This window comes from Prionailurus bengalensis, chromosome D3 (genome assembly GCF_016509475.1).
Source record: "Prionailurus bengalensis isolate Pbe53 chromosome D3, Fcat_Pben_1.1_paternal_pri, whole genome shotgun sequence".
In the NCBI taxonomy this organism is placed as follows: Eukaryota; Metazoa; Chordata; class Mammalia; order Carnivora; family Felidae; genus Prionailurus; species Prionailurus bengalensis.
In genome coordinates, this window is record NC_057356.1 from 5,494,560 (window position 1) to 5,506,791 (window position 12,232).

At 59.1% G+C, this 12,232-nt stretch overlaps 1 protein-coding gene across 32 annotated transcripts in view; it reads left to right on the forward strand.

The window, feature by feature from the left end:
- Window positions 1–5,737: 5,737 nt before the first annotated feature.
- The window catches only part of NCOR2 (nuclear receptor corepressor 2), a 211,871-nt gene continuing 205,376 nt past the window's right edge, over window positions 5,738–12,232 (forward strand). For 7 of the 32 annotated variants that reach the window (XM_043557341.1, XM_043557351.1, XM_043557342.1 and 4 more), the window contains exon 1: window positions 5,740–5,966. The gene's annotated coding sequence lies outside the window, so the exon portion shown is untranslated. Of the gene's footprint in view, window positions 5,967–12,232 lie in introns of all 32 variants that reach the window. The other 25 variants (XM_043557333.1, XM_043557331.1, XM_043557336.1 and 22 more) reach the window with 5 other exon arrangements.

The window sequence follows — 12,232 nt, forward strand, 5'->3', positions numbered from 1 at the left end:
GTCAGGCCAGGCCTGCTTTCAGAAGCAGGTGGAGTGGCCAGATTCCCCCTAGCCACTCGTACTTCCTGGGGCCTTTGTCGGCTTCCCAGGCCGTACTGGGAGGTCAGGCCACCCAGGGGCTAATTCCTGACATTCTCCAGGAGGCTGAGACATAGCAAATATGGTGCAAAGATGCTGGAAGGGAGACCTCCTTGAATCTCGAGAAAAAAACCCAGAAGCACTCACAGGGATGTCCAAAACCAGATGTCCACGCTTGAAAGAAAGAAAAAGAGAGAGAGAAAGAAAGAAAGAGAGAAAGAGAGAAAGGAAGGAAGGAAAGAAATAAAGAATGAACAGAAGGAAGGAAGGAAGGAAGAAAAAGAGAAATAAAAAGAGAAAGGAAGGAAGGAAAGAAAGAAAAAGAAAGAAAGAAAGAAAGAAAGAAAGAAAGAAAGAAAGAGAAAACTTTCATTTGCAACTTTAAACCGTCCCCATGGGACATGGTCAAAGCAAGTCGCCCACCCCCAACCTCAACCTCAGCTCCCAGGCACCCCCTCCGCCCAGAGGCACCCCCTGGTAGCATCTCTCAAGCGTCCTGTCCCTCCTTCAAGCTCCAAGGGCACCCCGCCCTCCTCACCTCCCACTGCGTCCGTCCTCCTCAGACTAGCCTCCTCCTTGTTCCTCGAGTAGGCCAAGAGCGTTCCCACGGCAGGGCCTTTGCACGGGCCGTGCCCTCCGCCCCAGATACTGCGTGGTTCCCTCCCTCATGGGTCACATTCCAGCACGAGGACAGCCCTGACCTCCCTACCCTGTGCACAGTCTTCCTTTCCAACATTTGCCTTGCCTCCCGGATAAGCACATATATGCACATTTACTCCGCCTCCTTTTTTTTTGTTTTTTTTTTTTTTTGCACCGAAGGTACTAGGCTGCAAACCCCCCTCTGCACCCGCTTCTGTGCTAAACAATGTATCTTGGAGCTCCTCCCCCATCAGAACGAACAGTCTGTTCTCATGCTTGTCCACAGCTGCCTGACTGCTGCATTGGACAGATGCCCAGGAGCACGCAGCCAGCCCCACTGACGTCCGCTCAGGCGACCCCAGCCTCTGGCTGCAGGGACCGTGATCCTCGCTGGATGTTTCCCTTTGATGCTGTACTTCTCTGGTCCCATCCGGCTGGCGCCTGAGAGCAGACTCACATGCCCAGGGGCAGAGGCACACGCCAGAGAAATGCAGCCCTGGGAGATGTTTATCTTCAGAGACGATCAGGCCTATCAGACAGGGGCTTGATCTCGTCCTCTGCTTCCTTCTCTCTGAAATGCACGCGGCGTCGTAAATAAAGGTGCAGACATCAGAGGAAGCTGGGTGAGATGGCAGTTTCTGGCAGCAAGGGGCTGGGGTCGTGGGGGTGGGGGTGGTTGCTCTGAGTGGCGTCCTCAGGGATGCTTTTGCGGGACTGTGAGATTGGAAGGCACCTCCAGACTCCTTTATTCTGGAAAGATGGGCATCTGGGGAGTTCCTGACCCTTCAAAATCCTCTGTGTTCTGAAATGCAACTGTTCTTTGAACACCAGGGTGTTTTTCTTACCCTTTAAAGGGATTTTAGCACACAGGCGTGATGCCATTTCATACTTGGAATGTTAACTCCCTCACTCGATGCCCGGTCCTGAGGGGTGGGCTTGATCTCCTTGTCTGTGCTCAGTAGGCACTCACTAACTATGTATTAAGTGAACAGAGCTAGGATGCGTTTATTGAAAGCAGGCTCCCTCCTCCTGCCTATGCTGAAAAATTAAAAAAAAAAATTTTTTTTTACATTTATTTATTTTTTGAGAGACATAGAGAGACAGAGCACAAGTTGGGGAGGGGCGGAGAGAGAAGGAGACACAGAATCCGAAGCGGGCTCCAGGCTCCGAGCCGTTAGCACAGAGCCCGACGCGAGGCTCGAACTCACGAACCGTGAGAGCATGACCTGAACCGAAGTCGGATGCTTAACTGACAGAGCCACCCAGGCACCCCTGCAACCCCTGGGTGAGAGCATGTCCAAAGTCTGAAAACTCCACGTGAGATTTCCCACGCGCCCATGGTTGTGCTGTGTGCAAGGCTTGCCCCGGGGATGTTCGTCGGGGCGTCTTTTGGGTTGTCACCGATAAGAGGCCCAGAGAGCGAGGGCATTCCTCTGCACGTGCTCTGATGGCCAGGGTTTCGGGGGTGACTGGGGTCAAGGGGGCTCAGATCCTCATGCCCCCAGCCTGGGTTCTTCCCCAGGCTGGCCCAGGGGGGCATTTTTGGGGGGTCGGGAAGCTTGACCCGACATCATGGTGGCCCACAGGGAATGTTAGCCTGAATGGGCATCTCCTGGCGTGGTGTTGGCACATCCCCCCACTTGCCTAGAGGCTGAGATGATGGAGAGAGGTGAAGGCTCGGCTCTGAAATATGCCAGAGGGACAAGTGCCAGAAAATAGGGATGCAGGGGCCGGCCGTTCCCGCTTGGGTCCAGATCCTGCAAGGCCAAGCCCGATCCCCAGCCAGCACCCTCCAGGTTGCACGCATTCATTATTCACTTGCTGGCCTCACTGTCACCACTTTTTAACTGCTGTCTATCGTGTGCTGGTGATAGAGCAGTGGGCTAGACAGATGAGGTCTCTGCTCTCATGGAGCTGACATTCTGGTGACAAAAGACAATATATAAGTGACAAATGCCCAGAATAATTTTAGGTGGTGATCAATGGTGAAGAAAATGTAGAGGGTGAGGGCTAGTGCCTTGGCGGTTTTCACAGAGGATCATGGAGAACCTCTCTAAGGAGGTGACCTTGAGCTGGGACGAGAAGATAGAAGATGGCTATCGCAGGCAGAGGAACAGCACATGCAAAGGTCCTGAGGCAGGAGTGAGTCTGACCAGTTTGCTAATTATTTAGGAGGGACGGGTTGAAGGATTGGAAGGAGAGGGGGAACCGAGCCTAGAGGCAGAATTTGGCCCTTGGATGACAAAGCCCCCCGGATGTGTGGGACATCTCACCCTGTTCCCATCTGGTCAGGACTCATGTACTGAGTGCTGCCCAATGTCCTTGAGCGACTTCCCTTGATCTTAGTCTCCTCACCTATAAAATGGGTATATTGAGAGTCTTTCCTTCACGACAATGAGATGTCTGGCAAGTTCTTAGCTAACATCATTATTAACTCCCCTTCAGGCCCAATGTCCTCCGGCGTCTAAGGGCCCTCCTGGGAGGCTGTTTGGGGGCCAGGGTAGGAATTTTCTCCGGCAATTTTTCAAAGCTGCTGCTCCCATGAGTTACACGAGGATCCCTGGGGCTGCTCTCAGAGCCCAGTCGCTGCAGAATAGCCACCCGGGGTGCTGGGTGCTGATCTGTGGGGGACTCTGGGTGGGCAGGGGCGCAGCTGAGACCCCTTCTAGCGCATCTCTTCAGAGCCAGGGCCTGGAACACCCATCTGGAACCACTAGCTGAGTGAGTCCGGCAGCTAGGTTCTTAATCTCTCTGGGTCTCAGTTTCCCCATCCGTGGGGTCAATCCTAGGAGCCCTCCATCTGAAGGGAGGGGAGGAAATTGTGAGATCTTGCGGACATGTACGAACATTATTCCCTGTAGCCCATGAGGATGGGAATAACAGAGCGACCGGAGAGGGCAAGAAAGAGAACAAACCCCTTTCAGAAAAACATCTCCCTTCTCCTGGCCTCAGTTTTTCCATCTGTAATACGGTTGGTCCCAGGACACTGACCTTTGGGTCTCCACTATAGGCTCCCTTTGAGGGGTTTCCAAGTGATCCCTGGGACGTTACAAGGCTGACAGTCCCCCTACCTGCCTGACTCCCTCCTATGCCCACAGCCTCGGCCCAAGCCCCCCCCCCCCCCCCCCCGGGGGGCAACCGTCAGGAGGCAGAAGCTGGGAGGAGGAACCCCCGAAGATACCCCAAACCCTCGCCTCCCGGAGCAGATCTCATTGAGATGCAAATCTCGGGAGCGTTCCCAGGTGACACTGGGGGGCAGGGAGGGTGGCTGAGGAGGGCTTCCCAGTTGCCTCGGTGCCCTCCCAGCCCTCCCTTCCCCAGGCCCCTCGGGAGGGCTAGGCCTTTCCTCTGCAGGTCTGGCTTTTTGCCTGTGGATTCCCACGGTCTGGCTGGCAGCAGTGGGAGCCGGTGGGGCCAGGACGGAGAGGGCGGGGGCCGGTGACCCATGTCCCCCTCTGGTTCCAAACTCTGAACTGTTCCTCTGTATGCACTTCCCTTTTCCCCAGATTTTGTCAGCCCCAGGTGCTCCGCCCCCCCCCCCCCCCCCCCCCCCCCCCCCCCCCCCGCCCCCTATAAAAGGAAAACTAGCAGCCAGAAGGGGCAGAGAAGGACAAACTGCTACCAGGGAGTCAGGCAACCCTTGCCTGCTGGCAGGAGACACGCCCGGGCCCCTGGAAACCGCCCGCGGCCGCCTCCCCACCGCAGCCATCCCCCACTCCCCCGGGGGGTTCTCAGATGTTGGCAGATGGCAGAACTGAATCTGCTGAGACGTCGCTCCAAAAAAGGAAAGCTGAACTGAAAACAAAAATTCAAACTCTCCAGCATCTTAGGGGAAAGGAGAGGAGGAGGGAGGCTCCAGGCCTGGGGCTCCCACTGCCCTCTGCTGTTTGAAAAGATCTCCCCTAGCTTGGGAGGGCCCCCTGGGAGGGGGTAAACCGGGGCGCACAATCGTCAGGACGGAGGGGGGGTGGTTCTTGTTGGAGCTGTGCCTGTCTCCGAGCTTCCACGTGTGTGCTTGTCTGTGACCCTGCACGCTTGTGCCGTCTGGGCTTGTGAGGAGGGTGTGCTCCTGGGTATGTGTGTATCCGACCACAGGCTTGCAGCATCTAGTCTGTGCATTTGTGTCCTCGGATGTCCCCAAATGGGCGTTCACTCAGCAACAGTTATTGAGTCCCTACTGTGTGTGTAAGCAGCCAGAAATCCCGACCTCATGAACTGGACGTGCTAGTGTGCGTGCCTGCCCGTCTACGGAACTTGTGTGTGTGTGTGTGTGTGTCCCGTGTTTATCTGCGGGTGATCTTACATTTGAGCCTATGGCCGGGCTACGCACACGTGTGCGGTGCGGTGCGGTGCGCTGAGTTCGCCTGGGCCACATCTGCTGCCCCGCGGTCTGCTGGTGAGGGTTAAGCTCCCTACTGTGTGCTGCAGCCCCAGAGTGAGCTCCACCACGCGGGTCCTTGCGCATCTGTGTGTGGCCCTCCCCGCACGCCCCCTCCCTATCCACCCGCCACTCTTGAGTTATAATTTAATAGCTGAAACGCGATTCCAGTTAAGTATCTGGGGCTAGGGTGGAGAGGGATGGCGCGAAGCCCCACCGGAGGAGGAGGAGGGGGCGGGATGGGGAGGCGCTTCCCCCACCCCTTCCTCCTCCGGGATGCTGCTAAAAAGAAACGGCGTCGCGCCCAAGTGTAAGGGTGTGTGTGTGTGCGCGCGCGCGCGCGTAAGTGTGGCAACGAGTGCGCGCGCGAGTGGGTGCGCTCAGGGCCAGGGGAGGCGACGCGGGCCCTTTAAGGAGCCCGAGGGGGCCGGGCCGGGGCGCGTCGGTGCGGGCGGGGAGCCGGGAGCGGGGAGGCCGAGCCACCGCCTCCCGGGCTCCCGCCCCGCCCCCTCCTCCCCCTCCCGCCGCCGCCGCCGCCGCCGCCGCCACCGCCGCTACCGCCGCCGCCGCCGCCGCCGCCGCCGCCGCCGGGGAGCGGAGCCGCGGGCAGGCCGGGCCGCACCGGAGCCCCGCGTCCGCCCGCGCCCCGCCCGAGCCGTGCGCCCGCGCCGTGCGCCCCGAGATGCGCTCCAAGTTGCGGGCCGGGGACCCTGGGCAGGCGCCCTAGGAGGCGGCGGCGGGAGGATCGCGCCCCGGCTGGAGGCCGGGCCTGCTGCGCGCCCCCAGCCCGTTCGGCACCGCCACTTGCCTGAGCGCCCGGGCGGCCCGAGCGCGCCCCGAGCCCGGGCGCCGCCGCCGCCGCGTCAGCGAGGTGAGTTGGGGCCGGGGGTCCCCGCGGAGGGCCGGGGGGAGGCGCGGGTCGCGCTTCCGGGGGATCAGGGGAAGATCGGGCGGCGCACGCGGCGGAGTTGGCGGGGCCCCTGCACTCCTGAGTTGGCGCTCTGGGGGGGTGGCCTGCTGGCGAGAGAGGCGCCCCATAGACACTGCGGCCCGCGTGCGTGGGGGCGCTGGGGAACTTAGGGGAACTCCAGCTACCCTGCGAGGGGGCGGGAAGGAGGGAAGTGGCGTGGGGGTGGACGGGCGGGGGGACGCCCTGCAAATGCGCAGGGCAGCCCCCCACGGTGCGCCCCAGACCTGTGGGCATGGCCGCCATGCGCCTGCCTCCTGCCCAAGTAGCCCCAGGCTGGGGGGGGTGGTGACACTGCGTCTTATTTTCCAGCAGGCAGCGCGGGTTTGGGGAGCCCCTGGAGATGGCACCCGGTGCTCCCCGGCCTGGTTGCCGTGGAAGGGCGCGTGGCGGGTTCCCGCCAGCTGGGGGCGGGGGCCGGCGGGGGTCGCTCCTGAGCGAGGGAGCGGAGGGCACCGGGTGGGGGGGTCCCCCCGGGAGAGGCGCCCCTTGGTCCCCCCTCCCCCGCGGGCCGGTGTTCCTGCTGTCTGGGCCTGCCTCCCGCGGCTGGTGACGCCTCATTGGGCCGCCTCCTGGTCCCTCCCCCGGGCTGTGCGGATACTTGGGATGCCACTAGTTTGGGAAGTTGGAATTCAGAGCTGATCCCACTTGGGCTGGACCCGGAGGCCCCAGGCCCTAGTGCTGGGGGTGCATCCCCAGAGACCTGCGGAGCGGGGGAGGAGAGGGGGGGTACTCGTGGGGCGCGCCTACCTCACCCCGGGCGCTTGCAGGAAAAAGCCCGAGGGAGGGAGAGAGAGGGCAAGGCGGGAGGGAGGGAGGGAGGGAGAGACAGGCTGTACCTGTGAGCTGCTGTCGCCCGGGCCCAATTAGCGTGGGGCGCCCGGCGTTATTTTTACATTGTAGCTTTATTTTTTTGGAAGCTAGTGTCCTCCCGCCGCCTGTCGCGCGCTCCGGCTCTCCAAGGGTCTGGTGCAGGCAGCGGAGGCGGATCTGTTCTGTCGGCTCAGCCTCCTCCCTTCCTCCCCCCCCCCCCCCCCCCCCCCCCCCCCCCCCCGTTGGTGAGAACTGGTTTTATTATGATTATTTTTTTTCCCTTTTGCAGATTTGGAGGAAGGATGTGTGAGGGAGGGAGGGGGAGGGGGAGAGGATCCCTGTGGGCTGGATGGGGGAGTTCTGGGCACGTTGGGATGTGTTATCGGTGGCCTTGACTTTGCCCTTTTTAAACCAGATCTGGGTCCTCGCGGCTGCTTTGATATAAGGGGCTCTCAGGGCCAGGCGTGAGCTGGGAGGGCGTCCCAGGGCATTGTTGTGTGTCTCGTCGTGGGTGGTCTGTTTTTTTTTTTTTTTTTTTTTTGCTGGGTTGGGGGAAGCAACCAGAAAGGAAGAGAAGTGAGCTGGGATAGCCAGCCGAGCCTTTCATTGCCGACTCTGCAACTCAACTCCTTGGGTTCGAATCTTTCTTTTGTCAGTTTACTGGCAGCATGACCGGGGACAAATTACTTGACCTCTCTGTGCCTCAGGCTTCTCATCCGCAAAGTGGGGTAGTAATAGTCCCAAGCTCCTGGGGTGGTTGTGAGGACTGAGAGAGGTAATACAAAGAAGATATTTGTGTGTCTGTTACTGTGACCACTGTTTTGTTGTTATTGTTGTTGTTGTTATTACCAGGTTCTGAAACTTGGCCTTTAATCCGACGGTCTGGAAATTTTGAGAGACCGGTCGACTTGCCTTTTGCTGGGGAAGGGGGGATCTGGTGGAGGGAGGGCGCCTTCTTCCCACCCCCTGCCTCCGTGTTTCGCCCGGTGCGGATGGGGAAAGCCAGGTGGTGCCTTCAACCCATTGAGCGGATGCACAGACCCAGCCGGCGGTGGCGCGCGCGCAGGTCCCGGAGCAGGCGCGCCGCCGCGAGGGCGTCCCCGGCGCTGTCTGGCTTCCCCGCCCGCCTGGTCCCTGCTTGGAAATTTACCGCCGCTGCCGCCGGGTGCCCGGGGAGTCTGCGGTGCCCAGACGTGGGGGCGGGAGCCCAGCGGGGCCCCAGCCCTGGCCTCTTCCCACAGAGCTATTTATGCTTGCTCTGGGATCGATACTATTGATAAATCCATGTAAATGGTAATGTGGCTGTCAGGTCCCCGTGAGGGATGGAGACCCCTCGTGGGGCTGCGCGCGCCCCCTCCCTCCCCCGGCCAGGGTTCGGCCACGTGGGAAGGATTTATTTGGCATAATCCGTTCTTTTCCCCCAATTAATAACGCTTGTACCACGTCCTAAAGATTTTTGAGAGCTCTGCAAACACGCATTTAGCTGCATGAAAGCCCTGAGCCGGGAGGGCGTGATTGTTCTCCAGGCGTGGGGGTGGGGGGTTGGCCAGGCTGGTACGACCCGCTGGCACGCTGGAAAGCCGCCCCAGGAGTCCTGCCCACCCCCCACCCCCCCAGTGCCTTCCCATTCAGGCACATGTTCTGTGTTCTGCGTTCCCACCCCCCACCTGAGGCCCGTGGGTGAGCTTGGTGGTTCACTTTGAGATTTGGGGGGGGGGAGATCCCACCTACACATGACCCAGCCTCAGGGGCTCCTGTCTCTGAGAAGCAGAAAGGCTCCAGGCAGGAGAGCTGGGGTCTCTCCTTCTTCAGCCCTCTGAATGAAACCCCCCCCATGGCCCTCACCGCCTCTGAACAAGAGAGGGTTGAGAGCTTTTATTTGTGTGTCTGTTTTTCCCTCCTCCTCTGTTTCCTTTTCATGTCTCAGACGCCAACAGCAGCCTCCCCAGGTGACACCTCTGAAGGGAACAGCTTGCTGGAGCTGGTAATTCCTGCCCCAGGCGCCCAGGGGAAGGTGCCAGGAGGGGAGCTGGGGAGGGCTGTCATCTTAGAAGGCCTTGACCCAAGGGTGTGTGTGTGTGTGTGTGTGTGTGTGTGTGTGTGTGTGTGGTCCCCAGGGACCCACGAGGTGCTTAGGAAAGGTCAGCTGGCATCCTTTGAGGATCCTTGGGGGCCCGGAAGGGATTTTATCCCGTCAAGTGGGCTCCTGCTCTTGGAGAAGCTGGATTTTAACGCAGTAACAAAGCAGCCAGCGCAGCGGGCCAGGCTCTGCTCGACAGGAAGCCGCTCATTCCCTCTGGGTGACCCCCCAGTGAGGTCAGTGCTGTTATTATCCCATTTTATAGGTGGTGAAATTGAGGCACAGAGAGGTTTGGTGACTTGCTCAAGGTCACACGCTTTTGGATGTGGAACCGAGGATTAAGACCCGGGATTGATTACTCACCATCGGGCAAGGGCTGCAGACCCGAGGTGTGGAGCTGGCGCCCACGTTAGCAAGAAAGAAATTCTGTTACTTATTGGAGCGGCACCTATAGATCTTTGCCCCCGGGGGGGCCGGAGACTTGAGTAACTTGTTCTCCCCAAGATTTGGGGAGGGGGGGAGTGCCTGGGGCAGGCCTGGCATTTCTTTGAAGTCTCATTTTAACTTAAACATTCATGCAAATTTGGCATTCGCTTTGGCGGCTGTGTTTATTTCGAAACGAAAACATGGCTTTGAATTATTTAGCAGGGCGGATAACGGGGCTTCAGAAAGTGGCAGCCGAGGAGGGCGGTGGCCTGGAGTTTCCGCACGCTGGCGCACGCCGGCTGGTGGCTGGGGTCTTTTTGTGACAGGAGGCTTGGAGAGGTCTGGGTGTGGAAGGCAACTTTCCCCCTTGCTGCGGACGAAGGCACAGGCCAGAGGGGCCAGGCCAGCTCAAGGTCACACTGGTGCGTGACTTTTGCTTACAGTGACCAAAACCGTCATCCACCCGTTTGGGCTCAGGCAGAAGCCCTGGGAGGAAGGCTCTTTGGGTTCATAGATCCGTAAAGAATCCCCTTAAGCGAACAGTAGAGGACAGACCGCCGCGTTTGGTCCTCGATGCCTCACTGCGGCAGCCGGTTCAGCACTGCAGGTTCGGGTGAGTTCAAATCCCGACTCAGCCGTGTGCAAGCCGTGTGCCCAGGGGCTGGTCCTGGCTCCCAGAGTTTGGGTGCTCTGGTCCATAAAATGGGCACATCGCTCACTGCCGGTTGGGGGAGTGGAGAGGACTGAGGGGCAGGAAGCGTGAGCATTGGGTTTGATGTTCGGCTCTGCAGCTTTTCAGCCGCCTGACTCTGGGCAAGTCGCTTAACTTCCCTGGGCCTCAGTTTGCTCATCTGTAAGATGGGCATGATGACGATGGTGGTGGTGGTGATACTTCTGACTTTAGTGCTACGAGGACCCGATGGTGTCACAAGACCTATTGCTATGTTGGCTCACCCTGCTGGAGTGTGAATGCTTCCCTGTAGAGCCCTGAGCCTGGCTTTCCAGAGACTGGGGTTGACCGGTTGATGTGATTGACAGATGTGCTCTGCCCCCGAAGGTTGAGGGTTTCCATTCTGCCTGTGATCACCCAGTGCCAGGGTGGGCAGCCTGGAGAGTTGGGGGGTGGGGAGGGCTGGCACAGGGGATCGGGGCGGGGGGGGGGTCCCCTGGGGGAGGGCTGGGCTTCCTCTTCACGGGGTGGGGGGGCAAGTTCCAGAACGGGCTCCTTTGAAGCCAGACGTGGGTTCGAATCCTGCTTCCGTCACCTAATAACTTGAGTGACGTCTCTGGCCTTCTGGCCTCAGTTTCCTTATCCCGAAGGGCAGCGTGGGTAGGAAATAACGCCCACGGCTGAGGATCGTGTGGAACCGCACTGTCCAGCCAACTTCCTGCCATGGAGGAGAGTGTTCTAGGCCCGCACGGCCTGTAGCCAGCGGGCACACGTGGCCCTTGAGCTCCTGAAATGTGGCGAGCGCTCGACCGAACGGGTAATTTATTTCATTTTAATTAATCGGACGGCTCGGGGCTGGATGATCGAGTCAGAGTCCGCGCCTGGGAGCAGGGCTTGGGTCTTGGCATCCGAGTTTTCCCTTGTCCGCGTATCTTGTCTCTCTGGCTGGTGCCAGCGTGGCACTGTCAGATCTTGGGGCACCCAGCCCCCCTTCTTCGGCCCTGTTTCCCGGACAGCCCGGGGCTGACCCTAGTGCCGACCCCAGCGCCTCCACCTCCGTCCTCCTCCTCCCGCCCGTGCTCCTGATCTCGCCGTCCCCTTCCTGTCCCCACCGGCCTGGGGGGCGGCTCCGGCCAGTCAGCCTTTCTGAAATGGGGGGCTCGTTCTAGATCTGTCCTGTCCCGTCACCATAGCTGTAGCCGCACGCGGCACCGAGCCCTCGAAGTGACTGTACGCGAGGAATGGGATATTCCACTTTTTACCTAATTTTAATAAATTCAAACAGCCTCGTGTGGCCCGTCGCCGCTGGGCCCTCTGGGCTGCGTGGTTTCGGTGTCTTGCCTTCTCTGTGGACTCCGGGCCCAACGCCAGTTTTCAGACCTCTTCTTCTGGGCCGACAGGCAGTGAGCCTGGTGCCCCTGCCCCACTTCCTTCCCTGGCTGCCCCTTCTCGAGCCCACGAGCCAGCTGCAGGTCTGTGCAGATCAGGGTGCAGTCCTCCCTGGGTGCTGAGCGGGGCGGCTTGGGCCTCAGACCTGGCTGGGCTCGCGGACGGGATGGTCCGGCCCCCTTTGTTTTCACCGGTGCAGAGACACAGAGGCCTGCTGTCCATAAGCGTTCCCGGTCCGTATTTTTTTCGAAGAATTAACGCATTCTGTAACAACTAGAAGAGCTTTTGGGGCGCATGATGTTGCTTTCTGTTGTCAGTTGAAAAATATGGGCAACTAAAAAGTGAGGCACTCAAGACTCTTTGCCACCCACTTTGCTCTTTATAAAAGGTAATTTTGGGGGAGCGCCTGGGTGGCTCAGTCCGCTGAACTTCTGACCGTTCACCTTGGCCCAGGTCCTGATCTCACGGTTTGAGAGTTTGGGCTCCGCAGCTCAGAGTCTGCTTGGGATTCTCTCTCTCTCTCTCTCTCTCTCTCTCTCTCTCTCTCTCTTTCCCCCCCTCCCCTGTGTGCTCTCTCTCCAAACAAACAAACAAACAAACAAACATTAAAAAAAAACAAGTAATTTTGGGGCACCTGGCTGGCTCAGTCCGGGGAGCATAGGACTCTTGGTCTCATGGTTGTGAGTTCGAGCCCCACTTTGGCTGTAGAGGTTACTTTTTTTTTTTTTTAATTTTTATTTTTTATTTTTTTAACTTTTATTTATTTTTGAGACAGAGAGAGACAGAGCATGA